Source organism: Aquarana catesbeiana, linkage group LG07 (genome assembly GCF_042186555.1).
Source record: "Aquarana catesbeiana isolate 2022-GZ linkage group LG07, ASM4218655v1, whole genome shotgun sequence".
Taxonomy (NCBI): Eukaryota; Metazoa; Chordata; class Amphibia; order Anura; family Ranidae; genus Aquarana; species Aquarana catesbeiana.
In genome coordinates, this window is record NC_133330.1 from 286,221,864 (window position 1) to 286,237,850 (window position 15,987).

Genomic DNA, 15,987 nt, shown 5'->3' on the forward strand with positions numbered 1-15,987 from the left:
GAGGCTAGGGGGATATCCTTATCACCTAGGCAAATGCAGGGGCTATGCCCCCCCCCATGAAGAGGTTTGTGCAGGTCTGCTTCACAAAGGCATTAACACTTTTTTGCTTTTTTTCACAGGTATCAGGATATGCGTACCAAGCTGGGTGTCCAGATCTATCTTGTAAGTGTGCTATGTAAACTGTTCTTTTTATGGGGATGCATGATGACAAACACTTTGAACTCTCTCACTGATTAAAGATGAAAGTAAAAGTACTGACTTCCCTGTGACTGAACATTCTTAACACTTGTTCTATGCACTTTTAACATTGCACTAAAATCTTTGTTTTCTAATTTACAGATTCAAGTGTGGATGAAGCTCCATTCTCAGCAGCGCTGTTAATCCTTGGTTCTACACAGTAAATGTTATGAAGTGTTGGCAGGACATACTGTATACTGGCTATCATGCTAAATGACCAAATACAATAAACTTAAACTAAATTGTAAAAGTGCATGTTTCTTAATTGTGCAAATGTGTAAATTATTGGGTTAACAATGCTATACTGCAATTGTCAGCACTACAGATGAAGTGCTACATTGGAAATTATCTTAAGGGGTGTTTTTTTGTCAGGGTAGCAATGTATATAAAAGATGCCATTTCATACACTTATTACACATTTTAATGATTTCAGCCCTGGGAAGGATTTACCCACTTCCTGACCAGGCCATTTTTTTGCAATACAGCACTGCATCGTGTGACACTACCCAGACAATTTTACTTTTTTATTTTTCCCACAATGGAGCTTTCTTTTGTTGGTATTTGATCACCTCTGTGGTTATATTTTTGTGCTATAAAGTGCCAATTTTGGAAAAATGTTACTTTCTGTTATACATATTCAAGAAATTGAATCAGGTTTAGGCCAATACATATTTTTGGTAAAGAAAAACCTTAATAGGCATAAATTAGTTTCTGCAAAAGTTATCACGTCTACAAACTACAGGATAGATTTATAAACTATTTACTGGTGGCAATTTTTAGCGGTATTGCTGTGACAAATCTGACTCTAAATTACACTTGGGACCAGTGACATTATTGCATTTATCAGTGCTATAAAAAATGCACTGATCAATGTATATTACAATGACTGGGAAGGGGTTAACTGTGTTCCTTGGGTGTTCTAACTGGGGGGACATGACAGACTGTTCCTGATCACTGGGAACAGAAGATCTGACATCTCCTGTCAGAGCGGGCATTTGCCTTGTACACAGAATGGGGACCAGCTGTTGTAAACGTTGATCGTGGGTGCCCGCAGTTTTCACATGCATGGACCAATGTAAAAAATGGTTTTCTTCATCGTACATCACGGGACACAGGTAAGTTATTCATTACTGGGTTATATGCTATCTCTAGGTGAATGGACACTAGTAGACTGAAATCTGCCCCTATATAACCCCTCCAATACAGGAAGGGGTTTTGTTTTTGCACACAAGGACAAAATCCTGGTGGCACAGCCTTTCCTCCAGATATCATGAGATTGGCAATAGAAAGGCCATGGAGGCTTCCATGCCGCCCCAATCTACTGTCAAGGTTCTAAATTCCACCCAAATTTTACAGTTTCTACTTTTGAGGGCATGGCTATTGATGCCAGGATGTTAAAGGTGTGGCATCTCGTGACTGGTGTCTGTCCTAGTGAATGCCAGAAAAGCAGTCACTAAAGATCTATTATAAGGTCTAGAAGACTTGTATTGCTTGGTGTAAAGCCAGAAAATGGCACCCTCAAATATGATTGGTAGAGTTCTTTTCTACAGTTGGCTGTGGAAATCGGTTGGCTTTGAGTACAGTCAGGTTTACACTTCAGCCCTGTCGGTTCTCTTCCAAACGCCTTTAGTCAACCTTTTATGCAGCGGGCAACTCGTTTGCCCCCTCCCCTATATTAGGTCACCTATGTGTCTTTGAACCTAAATCTGGTGCTGTTGGTGTTAAAGAAGCAACCATTTGAGCCCATCAGGGAAATTCCATTAGTCTTGCTGTCACGCAAGTTGGCCATCACCTCGGCTAGAAGGGTGTTTGCATTGGCAGCCCTTTCATGTAGGGAACCATACCAAATCCTTCACCATGCCAAGATGTTAACTCCTTTTCCATCCGTCTTGCCAAAGGCGATGTTGGTCTTTCATTTAAATCGAAACATTGTGTGTTTCTCCCCCCCCCCCCCCACCGGAGGGGCAGGCATCTTCTATTGCCAATTGGGTCCACCATTGATCATTCAGGCCTTTAGTCTGAGTCATAAGGCTCCTCCCTTCAGGGTGAGAACTCATTCTACCAGGGATGTAGAAACCACCTGGGCTTTTAGCCATCTGTGGCTCAGATTTATATGGCTGCTACCTGGTTTTCAGTGCATAAGTTCACCAGATTTTATCAGGTAGATGTTGGCAATCAGACTTAAACGCCAGCCTGTAGTACACTATGACTGAAAGCTGAATCCTTGGCTGCTCTATTTTTGTTTGGCAGGGTGTCTTCCTCAAAGCTATTGCTCTGGGATGTCCCAGTAAGTAATGTTAGCCTAACTGTCCTGTGATTTATGTTAGGTTTTTGTTTTTCATGCTTGCCTGTAAAATCCTTGTCTTGTGAATACATCACAGGACACAGGTCTCCCTCTTTTGAGGCTTCTGTGCTTGCTACTAAAGTACTTCCTGTATAGGAGGAGTTATAGAGGGGAGGACTTCCTGTCCTTGCATAACATCTTGAATGTAACCTGTAGAGGGATATATAGGCTAATTTTAGGCTGAGTGCTTTATAAGAAATTATAAACTGATGTTAGTATGCCGCTGATACTGTGCTTGGTCACCATGCACGGCGTGTAGTGTGGAGCGTTCCGACCTATCAGATGGCCGCAAGCTTACAATAAATTAGTGAATTTCTGATCTTCAACAAAATGGCCACGATGACGCTATAAAATTGACATCTCAACCGTCCAATAGAATTCCCTGTGAGGATGATACGTTATTTACCAGTATCGACACATGTTGGGGAGGGGACAGGATGGTTTGTGTGACAGTGTTCTCAGAGCTGGTGAGGACACCAGTACAGCGGCTTGTTAGAGTGGTGTGCTCATAGTGCCTATTAAATGTGAGTACCCTAATTGAGGGAATATTGTTTAAATAAAACTTTTAAAACTAACACACTGTCCAGTTTCCTCTTTTCCATATGTATAATGTTGCAAGCAACCATCCAAGGATCTGAATGCTGACCATAAACCCAGAGGCGATTTAAAAGTGTGGTTTGACTGAGCTTAGGTGCAAGGTCACATGCTCTAAGGTGAGCGCATACACCAAAGGGGAGCACGAGAGGACACGAGCACTTTACGGTTTTATCAGCTGCAATGGGTACCAGAAGAGTAGTTATGCATGGACTTTATGCTGCGATTTTTGTGGACAGAATAATGCATGAATTCGTTTGGCACGAGCACTTTAAACATGGGTCACTATTTTTATATTGATGTGAATTACAGGTTGTCTGCAATTATTGCACAGGGTTGCAAATTTCTCTACTGCATATGAATGTAACGTGTGTATGTATGTATGTATGTGTGTGTATATATATATATATCGGTGTTACACAGGTTGTCATTGGGAGGATTACGATTTTTAATGGTTTATGATCAACTTTTAATTGCATAAGATTGCGTTATGTTCTAGATTTTTCACATAGGAATTGAATATCTCACCACCACTATTTAACTGCAGTCAGTAATATTAGGATTTAGTATGATTACCTTATGACTTTATTTGGATAGCTCAGCATTATATTGGTATAAAACTTTATTTGGTACAAGCATATTGGATTTTCACATGGTAGCTCGCAAGACTGTTTCTTACTAAGACTTTGATCTACCAGTGTCCATTCACCTACAGATGGTGTGTAAGTAATGAATAGCCTACCTCTGTGTCCTGTGATGTATTCAAAGAAAATAATTTTACAGGCGAGTATGACGAAAAAAATCCTACTTCCCAAGTAATTGAGGTAACCCACGCTGAAGCCACAGCAGTGGACCAGCCCTATAAGAGCATATAATACAACAGGTCAATCAACTGATGCACGTCAATACAGTGCAGCAATACTGTACATGGAGAAAGGGTAAAGTGTTGGGAGAGGAAAGAGGGTAGCCAGACCCAGTGGTGGGTTTTTTGTGGGGGGGGTTAACCCCCCCCCCCCCCCCCAAAAAAAAAAAAACAGCCTGCCGTTCGGTCTGGCACTTACTCCATCTAGGTGGTAGGCTGCAGCTCTGGTGTGTCCACCTGTGATATAGGAGTCCTTTATTTCTCCCATGGTTCAGAGAAGCAGGATCTTTCATTCTATGGATAGTGTAGGACCCACTGACAATGGGGTACTTAGATGCAGTAAGTGGGCTTAAGCACTATATAGTCATATGGTGTGACTAAATCCCCATATTTTTTTGAAAATGTTCAGGTGTTTTACATTGCCTTGCAGGAGTTAAATGTAATTTTTGTATGCGCTGTAATATATTTTTTTTTTTCCGCTTGTATGGCTGCACCATCTTTAATGCCTTTTATTGTGTGCTCCCCAAGTATTTTTCTCATAGGTGCCCAATAGGATTGCCTGATGTTTTGGGAAATGGGGCTCACGACCCACTTCCTGATTGGTGAGGAGGAGATTTAGTGTGAAAACAGTTAATTGCTATCGTCACACAACTGGGTGGGATCGGGGCTCTGCCCTAAGCCCAGCCTATTAGAGCCTCTGGTTCTAATCAAATGTGCCAAATACCCCCCCCCCCCGCCCGATTGGAATACATAGTCCGACACCCCTGTAAGTAGATTAATGGGGCAGCACCCGTGTGCCCCTAATGGATGGGCAGCCACTGGCCAGACCCCCGAGGAGAGGAAAGAAGCCACTCTGTGTAGTAGCCCAAGACGGTTAAGAGCTAAGTAATCATACCAAGTATCTCATACAGCAGAAAACTTGGGGTATTACGCAGTCTAGCTGTAAAGTATTCCATGGATCTCCTGTCTCTAATCTGCTGAAGGGCAGTAAATGTCTGACAAATCATACTATCATGTTCCAGTAATTGCTTCTGAGGCCTCTTGCATCAGCAGACATTTATGATGCTTACTTGCACATCACCACCTCATCAGCATGTCTATACTTTTCAGGAGGCCAACATTTCAATTTTTGGCACTGGCATTCAGCTTATGCTTGGCTCCAAGAGTATTTACAAAAATGTTTGCACCTCTACGGGCTCTACTAAGGAGTCAAGGCATTGTTTTCATAGGGTATTTGCTTACTTCTGAAGGATTAATTAAAACTATCTGCGGACAACTCAAGGACTGTCCAGATTCTTCAGGCCTTCAGCTGACTTTAATGGCATGGTGGTTTGAAATCCAGGTCTTGAAGGTGAGGTATGTCTGACTCTATTTTTCACCTTCCTGAGACAAAAGCCGCATATACTACAGTACCCATAAATATATCACCTGGTGTAGGCAGGCTGTGTAACACCCCTGAGATTACTCTACATTGCATTCTAGCCTTTCTACAGTCAAGGCAGATTTTTTGGCCCAAGTGGATTGTGAAGTGAACAGCCTTGGATGATAGATATACATGTAAAACTCCTCTAGGTTAATGTGTTTATCTGCTTTCTTCAGCTTGCTATATTCTTTAGAAAGTTCACATCATGATAGAATTTTTTTTTCTTCCTGTTCAGCAGTGAAGAGTCTTTGCATACACTGGGGGTTATTTACTAAAGGCAAATCCAATTTGCACTACAAGTGCACTTGGAAGTGCAGTCGCTGTAAATCTGAGGGGTAGATCTGAAATGAGGGGAAGCTCTGCTGATTTTATCATCCAATCATGGACAAGCTAAAATGCTGTTTTTTTTTAATTTTCCTTGCATGTCCCCCTCAGATCTACAGCGACTGCACTTGTAGTGCAAAGTGGATTTGCCTTTAGTAAATAACCCCCACTGTGTGACAGTTCCTTGGAAGGAAGGAATGTGCTGTGAATATAGCAGCTCTCTAATCTATAGCACCCACCCTGACACAAATTTCAGGCTTTTTTTTTTTTTTTTTTTTTTTTAATTTTTTTTTTTAGAACTTATGCTAACAGAAGAATGGAGCAGCAGAAAGACATATAGGGCTTTGGCGAGAGATACGTAAAACTACCACAGATATATGTGCTTGGGTCAAATTTCATGAATCCGATTTACATCCACTTATCCATCTTATTCCAGAAGTATCTCGCTTGCCCTTTACTCAAGGTGTCTCTCAGATCAGACATCAGACCAGCATCATGTGCTTCCCTGGGATCTTCACTGGTTCCTCTCTGGCCTGCAGAAACCATCCTTTGATGTCCCATTAGGGAACTCCTTTTGGTTGCTTACCATCAATATATGTTCTTGGGCACTACAAAGGGACGCAGCAAAGAGCCCACTAATGTGTACACTTCCGCTAACTTTTTCTTATTAGATGTGGAGCCCAGTCCTTCATGGGTGCAGTACACTACTCGGGTAAGTTGATGTCTTTTCTGCCTGATATGAGAAACATACGCTGTACATGATGACTTGAAATTTATCAATGGTAATCTGAATAAGACTGAGGGAAATCTATTCTGTTGCAGTGTAGAAAATAGGCTTCCTTTCATTTGTACATTTTGCCCTAAAGTTGGTCTTTTTTGTTTTTAGATCAAAGATGTTCTATGCCTAGATGACCCATAGCTGTGAAGGGACACAAGGTTTGTAACTTATGATTTTATAATTGCTTAGCAGATTGTGCAAATTGTTCTGTAGAGTCCTCATGCACTGCTATTCATAGTAGAATATGGAATTTATAGTATAGCACCCTGGCTACTATAAGTTGTATTAGGTCTTTTAAGTGATACTCAGCCCTGGTGCAGCTACTTCAGCACAATTTGAAAGCCACAGAAGTCGGAGGTGTTTTTTTTTTTTTTTTTTTTTTTGCGGCTTGCAACTGTTAGTCTATGCAATTCACAAAGAAATCGGCAAAAAGTAGTTCAGTAACCTTTTTCAAAGTCTCTGCAACATGAGTCGTGGCAGTTTGAACAGTTCAATTGCCAACAAAGGGGTGCGACTTGTCATGTGATTTGGAGCTGACAAATCGCACCAGTGTGAACATAAAGGTAAATGTTTGCACAGAGCGGCCACAGCCCTGTTTCTCCCCTGCCTGTGCTCCTGGCTCCTCCCATCTGAGTGCCTCCATAGCAAGCTGCTTGTGATCGGTGCATTAATATGTGCCTGCTCCTGAAGCCCAGCTTTGGCCATAAGACAAAGGGGCTCAGCCCTGCTTCCTCCTCATTGGCTGACAGCAGCTGGAGCCAAAGGTTCCCGCTGCCGTCTGAGCCAATGAGGCAGAAAGCTGGGAGCAGCTGCTCTCATGCATATTACTGGATCAAGATCTGCATCAGGTAAGCTTTTTTTTTTTTTTTTTTTTTTTTTCTTTTTTGGGGGGGGGGAGCTGCATACTAAAGGTTTTTACCTTTTATGAGAGAGTAACTGGGTCACATATGGCAATAAAATTTAACAGCTCTTCTAATCCCTCCACTCTATCCAAACTAAAAGCCTTTAGTTACACTTTAATAGAAATGACATACCTTTTAATTGCTTATCACCGTGGGTCAATATGAGCCCTGCAAGATCTGCCTGTCCATCGATCATTGATTGTTTCTTGAAACTGAAATATCACTTGAATTTGTTAGGGTGGCACAAAGGCATATGCCGAATATACTGATGTAACTATTGTAGATTCAAGCTGTGCTTGGTTTAGATCTTTTATAGCAAGGCTTTACATCTCAACATCAGAAATCAAATATCAGACACCATGATGACTGCATAGTTCAGCAGATGAACACAGCTTGTCTTTCGCTCCTATCTGATGTGTCTGTCTCCTGGGAGGGGCTAATTTCATTGGGTTACAAACTGTCTTGGGTGTATGTCACCAACTGGATCACTGCCTGTCACAATTTCATTGGCTTACACCCAGTGGCGGCTGGTGCTCAAAATTTTTGGGGCAGCGCAAACTGAAAAATTCTGAAAAAAAGACATCAATTGCAGCCACTGTGCCCATCAAATGCTGCCAGTGTGATTCGCTGTTTGCCCGGCACTTGCCCTGTCTTGGTGGGGCAGCGGGTGACAGCAGCGAGCGGGGTCCTTCAAGCCAGTCTCCTGCCGTCATCTCCCGACTCCTGTCCACTCCTCCTGATAGGCGTCCAGTAGTGGCGCCTGTCGTTTCAGCCAATCAGGTAACAGACCCGAGCACCTGATTGGTGGAGAGGTGGTTCAGTGTTAGGAAAGCGAATATTCACTTTCCTAACACAGCTGAGTGAACTGCGAGCGCCACGCCGATTTGACGCCTATTAGAGCCTATGGCTTTAATCAGGTGCTTCAAAAACACCCCCTGCCACTGTAATTCAGGCGCCCGAAAAGGGACCGTATGTCTGAATGGGAGGTGGCCGCGGCGGCCATGAATAGATTCATGCAATGCATGAATCTATCCATAGTGCACAGAGGGGGTGGCAGGAGAGAGGGGGTGGCGCCCGTGCACCTTTAATGCACGGACCGCCCCTGCTTACACCAACTCTATCTGACTTGATTGAGTCTTTGTAGCTGAATCGTAACTTATTACTTACTAAATCTTTTGCTAGAAAATTAGTTAAACTGCCCCTTTTCTTCTATAATGAGTGGCTTCCGATCTTAAAGCATGATGATGTGACTTATGCCTGAATCCCCCTTTTTTATGTGTCAGGCTGTTTTACCACAGTTACCAAACAGAAAATATACCTGTTTACTGTAGCTGTGTAAACACTGGACTGTTGAAACTGTCAATTGAATACAACAATGGTATCTACGTACCCATTGTTTGTAGCAGAATTTGTGCGGGGCAGCTTCTTGGCTAAAACATTTACTTGCCTATGCAAAAGAAGCCCTTCCAAAGGAGGACAGTATCGCTGCATGGCGGCTGCTGCCTCCTCTGGTCTGTGTCTCAGACCCGCAGCCGTCCGCGCGCGGACAGAGATTTTTACATTTTGAAAGGAGAGAGCGTCAGGGAAGGGGTGTGGCTAAAGTGGTCAGACGCTGTGTGCTGATGCTCTGAGAACTAAGTGTCTACCAGAGCAGGTGGAGCACGTGAGGGGTGTACACAGGCATTTTCAGTACAGGAAGACATTATTGTTTAGCATCAGATTAATCTATGCTGCCATTGTTTTTCCTACTAATGCTCAGCAAGTAGAACAGTTCTAAGAGTGCCTCTGCTTTTGTGCTTAGCACTATGGCTTCCAAGGTTACTACTAAGGCACCAAAGGTTCTACCCTCAGGCACTGGGAACTCCAGTCATGCCTCCACACTGTCATCCTCTCCAGAGATATCAGATATGGCAAGCCAGGGTGAGTGTTTGGAACCAATTGGTGGTGCAACTGCTTCTCACACTTCAGCCCCTGTATACGTGACTGAAGATGCATTTTCCTCTGCCCTGCTGGGCTTAGAAGGAAGATTAGCGGCTTTAATCGCATTCTCCATCCAAGGCGATAGGAAGTGTGCTAGATCCATCTCCCCCACTTCAAACCCTTTACCAAGGGAACGTTGGGGACAGGATAAGGTATTACCCTCAGATGATCGAGAGGAAAAACAAGCCGATTATTCCTCTGTGGAGGAAAAAACAGTTGATCAATCAGCCTCACAATCTGCAGTACAAATCCTTACGGAAATGGTTCGCTCCACTTTCATACTACCCCTAATAGTTAGCTGAAAGTCCGGTTTCCTCCTTGGGTTCTTTGAAACCTTTACAACCTTTGCATGCATTTCTGGTCCATGCATTACTAGAAAAGCTTATTTATGCTGAATGGGATCATCCAGGTAAGCATTTTCTCCCTTCAAAGAGATTCTCAGTTCTCTCTCCAATGGAGAAAAATGCCAAAAGATGGAAGGTTCCAGCAATTGACGCTGTGATTTCCAGTGTGAATAAGAGTCTAACTTGTCAGTAGACCATGCACAAATGCTTAAAGCGGTGTTCCAGCTGAATTTTTTTTTTTTTTTTTTTTTTTAAAACCAACAGCTACAAACACTGTAGCTGCTGACTTTTAATAAGCACACTTACCTGTCCAGAGTGCCCGCGATGCCGGCAGCCCGAGACCGATATGTCCATCGGATCGGGTCCTGGCGCCGCCATTCGAACTAAGGGAAACAGGCAGTGGAGCCTTGCGGCTTCACTGCCCATTTTCTCCTGCACATGTGCGGGTCGCGCGGCACTTTGTGAATGGCTGGCTGTGTTCTGGGACACACACACAGGTCCCAGAAGACAATGCGAGGAGAAGAATGAATACTACCGTGCAATAGGAAGTGGCAGATTAGGACGATCTGCCTAGCAACAGCCATTTCTGGTAAGTAAAAAAATTTTCTCCAGTCATCTTCCAGGGCAGCATCCAAGAGGCTCCTCCTTCCTGCAACAGGAAACACATTAGTCCACCATTATAAATTTGTTAGTCTCACCTGTGTGCCTTAGTGGTTTTGTGTTTCCTCCGGACCCACAGGGGCTGCAAAGTGTTATTTTATCCAGTCTCTGTGCTTTCTGCAGGGGACTCCCTGACCAGCATCCCATTCAGCCCAGCGGGCCTTGGGAGGGCGAGCAGGGGCAGCAATCTGAGCCTCAAGGCTCTGCCTGAAGTTTCGCCCCAGCTGCACCACATGCCGCTGGCATTTTTCCCCACAGCTACTGCTCCTCGATGGTGGAGGGCTATCCGGCTGAGCCCCGCACTCCAGGTGCTTTAGAGGTTCCCTCGCTGTGCAGGCGACCTGGCCGCTGACCCTCCTGCTTACCGATCGTATTCCGCTCACATCCCACAAACCTCTCTGCAGGATCCCCTTGTTTGCGGTCCTGGGAGGTATAGCAAGAGAGGCCGGATGCATCATTTCCGATCGTGTGGTCCGGTCGGTGGCCATCTTGGTGGAGGCTGGAGCCTCCAGGGAAAAGACCTTTAATGTGCCCCCTCCCTATTGGAAACCCAGTAAGGAGGACGCCAGAGAGGACGTGGCAGGTGTGTCCACCAACCCACACGGGGTCAGCTGGGGGCGGGGCTGGAGCTGGAAGCAGAAAGGGCTCTCTAAACAGAGGATCCCGATGGCCGGCCAGGTCAGACGCTTCTCCACCCTGCCCTGCGGATCCTGCATGTCAGGACAGCTCAAAGGTAAGCTAGAGCACTCTGAAGTCACCTCTGTCTTTACCTCCCTACAAACCGTACAATTGCATTGTACACTGCCAACCTCACTTTTACACTTTAACGTACGCTTTACGTTTCGCCGAGGGGCGCAGATGGGTACAAGCCAACCCTGTGAGGATTACCACAGATGCTAGTACCCTAGTATGGGGGGCACGCATGGGGGGGGGGGATCTCTGTACACAGGGGAGATGTAACTTCAGATGGTCTTGAGCCTCCTAGTATATGAGAGAATTAAAAGCCGTAGAGGAAGCGTGGAGAGCATTGCAACCAGCTATCCAGAGGAGAGATGTCCGGATTCAGTCAAACACCACAACAGTTGCATACCTGGACAGGCAAGGAGAGACGAAATCTTGAGCCTGACAGAAGCAATTCTGTCATGGGCTAAGACAAACATCTGATTAACCTCGGGCATACACTTGAAGGGGACAGGCAACACGTTGGCAGACTTTCTAAGTTGAAAGACCATAAAACAGACAGAGTAGTCTCTAAACCAAGCAACCCTCTTGTGGATCACGCAAACCTGGAGAGTGCCCGAGGTAGATCTGTTTGCCTCAAGGACAAATGTGAAACTGCCAAGGTTCTTGCTGGATACCACAGATGGCAACAGAGTGGATACGTTCAAGCAAAGCTGGGAACACCAGCCATGTTATGCATTCCCTCTGACCACTCTAATACCAAAGGTGAGCCAAAGAATCATGGAAGAAAGGGCAACAGTGATACTCATAGCACCTCACTGGCCCCAGGGAACGTGGTTCAGTCACTCGAAGAAACTGTCTCCAGCCGCACCAGATACAGCAAGACCTACCGGACCTCCTATCTTGAAGGCCAGTCAACCACACGAATCGCAAATTCATGAAGCTTTTGGCTTGGTTACTGAGAGGGTGAGGCTGCAAAAGAAAACTGTCGGACAGAGTGATCAACCCCATGCTAGCCAGCAGAAAACCCCATAACTGGAGTGAGAAGGAAGTTTGTCTCCTGGTACGGAAACAAACAGGATTCCGACAGAGAATCATCCTAGCGATTCGGGATTTCCTGCAGGAGGGAGCAGACTTGAACCTCTCTCGGAGCACGCCGAAGGTACAAGTGGCAGCACTCTCCCCCTGTCTGGACACCAGATTAGCAGAGGACCCATTTATAAAGCTATTCCTGATCTCATTAAATAGAGCCAGACCGCTGAAGTCGGCAGAACTCTGACATGGAACCTCTCCACGGTGCTCAGAGGATTCCTCTTTCCTCCATTCGAACCACTGGAGGAGTGCTCAGATAAAAATCTTACACTAAAAACCGCATTCTTAGTGGCCCTAGCACTGGCCAGGGGGAGTAGGTGAAAGTCTCAAGGATGTTGTGTTTTTTTTTTTTTTTTTTTTTTACACGATGGAACCCTACTGATCCAGGCAGATAAGATGGTCCTCTCGCCAAACCAAGTTTTTCTACCAAGTCTCTTCAACCTTTCACAGGATGCAGAATGTGGTTATCACATCTCTTCCTAAGGCAATGGCTAGCAGAAAAGAGACACATACAACAAACTAGACTTAATACTCATAGCTTATCTCGAGAGAACAAAGGGCTGGCAAAGAACTGCCATGTCATTGTCATGCAGGAGTTAATAAGACAAAGCAGGCATCGAGACTCGCAATGGATAAACCTTGCCATACAGATGGCCATTTGGGGACAAAACCTTGCCCCCCAAAAGCCGTGGCAACTCTAGAGCAGAGACATGATCGAGCTTCAGTACCTTCGTGAGACACTACCACAGCGACCAGCTGTCAAGACCAGACATTGGTCAAAAGGTGCTCCAGACCTTATCCTCACCCTAGTAAGTATTGCTTGATACATCCTCTCGGATGCTGCCCTGGAAGACGATTGAAGAAAACGAAGTTAGGTACCTGGTAACTCTTTTTCTAAGAAGTCTTCCAGGGCAGCACTAGTTCCCACCCTAAGCGATGATACCAGGTATTGTGGGGATGCATTGGCTTACTGAGAGTTCCTTCGGTGCTTTAATACTACTGAGGCACACAGGTGAGACTGACAAATTTATAATGGTGAACTGGTGCAGGTATAGAAGGCCTTCGCGCTACCAAGATGTGTTCAGAGTAATCTCTTATAAAGCTATAAAAATAATAAATAAAAGTTGATAGATGAACAATTAGATAACCAAAGTGTGCACCCTGCAATAAAGTGCAATCAAATAAAATGAAGAAAACTGTCTGCAGCAGAATCCTCCAGTGTTCACAGTCCACTCATAAATAATATATAATATAGTGATTCCGCGCTACAGCAATATTATGCAAAAAATACTCAATAAATAAAATAAACACTGTATAAATAATGTTCGATTGGAATACTAAAGTGTAAAAGTGATTAGTCCATACGTTGATTAATCTTGGGGCATAAGATTCAATATTATGATGATCTCTTAATTACACATTCTTTCAATGAAGGTCCAAAAATAAATAATGCAAGAATACGTTTGAACAAATTGCACAGCAGGCTGGGAACAAGTTTATAATCCCATAAATGAGCTCACAGAACCCTCACCTTCATATCTTGATATATCAGCATAAAGTAATCAACAGGGATCTATTCCGTTATTCAAACTTCCACCACCAGGGGGTCCTCCGTTTCATCAGATGTAAAACCTTAATATCTTGAAGTATCAGCATAAACAGTAATCTACTCCGCTGTTTTAACACCAACCACCAGGGGGTCTTGCGTTCCACTAAATGTATAACCTGAATGGGTGCTCCACATCCACGTCCTCATGTAGTCTCGTACCCACAGCCAGGGGAGAGGGGGGGGGGGGGGGGGAGAGAAATGGGTAAGGATGGGAGAAATAAAGCTCCAATGGTGTATTAGGTTAGTGATAAACAAACAAGTTTTATTTAGAAGATAAAGCTGGACTCTTACATTAAAAGTTTAAAAAAACAAGCATAAACAGCTAATATGGCGGCTGGACGCCGTTCTCACATCACTTCCGGCATACTTCAACCTCCGGCCAATCCCTACGGGTTACATCATCACGTGACCTCATCAGGGGATCCGGATTGGCTGTGGTACCTATGTTTATATCTGGTAAAACCAGAAATGGAATAGCGGCCATTTTTGTTGTGGTTCACTATATTTCACAACCGCGGCCATTTTCCTATAGTTAATATTGTATCTCCATAGCGGCCATTTTGTGAAAGAGAACATCTCTGCTGACACTTCTAGAGCAGGGTTCTTATATATTAGCCGAAGCTAAGGATCAACGCCGAGTGTCATCAATTTACAACTTGTGGCTACTACTCAAACAAAGCCGCCACTTCCGCTTATGTAAAATCAAATATGACGGCCAAGAGTGTATTTCTATAGAGCATTAGAACGAACCCAGATAAAAATTCCGCTACACAATCCTGTGTATGTTAAAATGTAAAGGGGTAATGAAAAAAGGAGTAAACACGGGGAAATAGGAAAAATAAAGAAAAATTTTAAAAAATAATAAAAATAAATAAAAAATATATAAAAAATCAAATTAAAACCACAAAAAATAACAAAATTAAAATACAAATAAATATAAATATAAATACAAATAGAAAATAACAAATAAAAATAGAAAATAAAAATAGAAAATAAAAATAGAAAATTAAAAAATTAAAAAAAGAATATAATGAAATAAAGATACAACAAAAAATGGGAGAAGGAAAAAATATATATAAATGAGCTGTATGTCGATTCTTCTAGTTCCAGCTGTAATTTGTTATGAACCGTATATATAAGCACGGTGTATAAAAGAGAAATATTATTAAACTTTCCAAAAAAAACGTTAAAAGGGGAGGAGTAAGATAAAACTCTAATCATAAATATCCCAATCATGTAGATAAATTCAAAGAAGGAGGTAAAATAATTGTTGTATTCTGGAAATAAAGTGAGCACCGCATTCCAAAATAACCACTGTAAACAATCATATAAAATGTATAACATAATAATAGATTAAAAATTACTCAGAAAGCAGTTGAGATCAAATTGCACATTCAGGCCTCCAGGTTCTAAACTTTTCATAATATATATCCACCTTGACTCTTTCTGGCTAATAGTCCTGATCTTATGGCTACCTCTCCATGATGCGTTATATTTTTCTATACCCCAGAATTGTAACTGGGATGGATCTTTATTGTGTACTGCGGCAAAGTGTTTTGAAACACTGTTTGGGAAACCCATTTATAATGTTCTGCACGTGTTCTTTTACTCTGACTCTGAGTGCCCTTTTTGTTCTGCCTATATACTGTAAATTACAGCTACATTGGAGGCAGTACACTACCCCTTTAGTATGGCAAACTATGAAGTCCCTGATCTCATAGGTGCGGCCTGTAGTAGTGGCTGTGAATTGTGACTTCTTTCCTTGAAATATTTTGGTGAGACGACATGCGTAACAGTTCCTACATGGGAAGAAGCCCTTCCCATGTAGGGGAAGTTATATAACGTAAAGTTATTCTTCGGGGGAGGTTCAACTACAGACTTAACAATCATGTCTTTTAGGGTAGGAGCTCTTTTATATATGATGTTGGGTGTGTCTGGCAAAATATCTTTTAAGTCTTTATCGTTTTTTAATATATGCCAATGTCGTTTAATGAGTTTGGCTACCTCCTTATGCTGTACATTACCAGACACGGTGCTTTATCCTGATGCGTTCTCTTCTTCGGATTATCATGCAACATAACAGTTCTATCCATTTCATTGACATGTTGTATTTGCTTATTAATCCATATATCGTCGTAACCCTTCTCTTTACACCTT

The 15,987-nt window shown here is 43.2% G+C and overlaps 2 non-coding genes across 2 annotated transcripts; both read left to right on the forward strand.

Annotated features, from left to right (window-relative positions):
* The first annotated feature begins 193 nt into the window (after window positions 1-193).
* Window positions 194-265, forward strand: LOC141104044 (small nucleolar RNA SNORD81). Its single transcript, XR_012235431.1, has one exon. It is a non-coding gene; the product is annotated as a small nucleolar RNA SNORD81 (small nucleolar RNA).
* A 7,550-nt stretch (window positions 266-7,815) lies between these two features.
* On the forward strand, window positions 7,816-7,886 carry LOC141104073 (small nucleolar RNA snR60/Z15/Z230/Z193/J17). Its single transcript, XR_012235456.1, has one exon. It is a non-coding gene; the product is annotated as a small nucleolar RNA snR60/Z15/Z230/Z193/J17 (small nucleolar RNA).
* The last annotated feature ends 8,101 nt before the right edge of the window (window positions 7,887-15,987 follow it).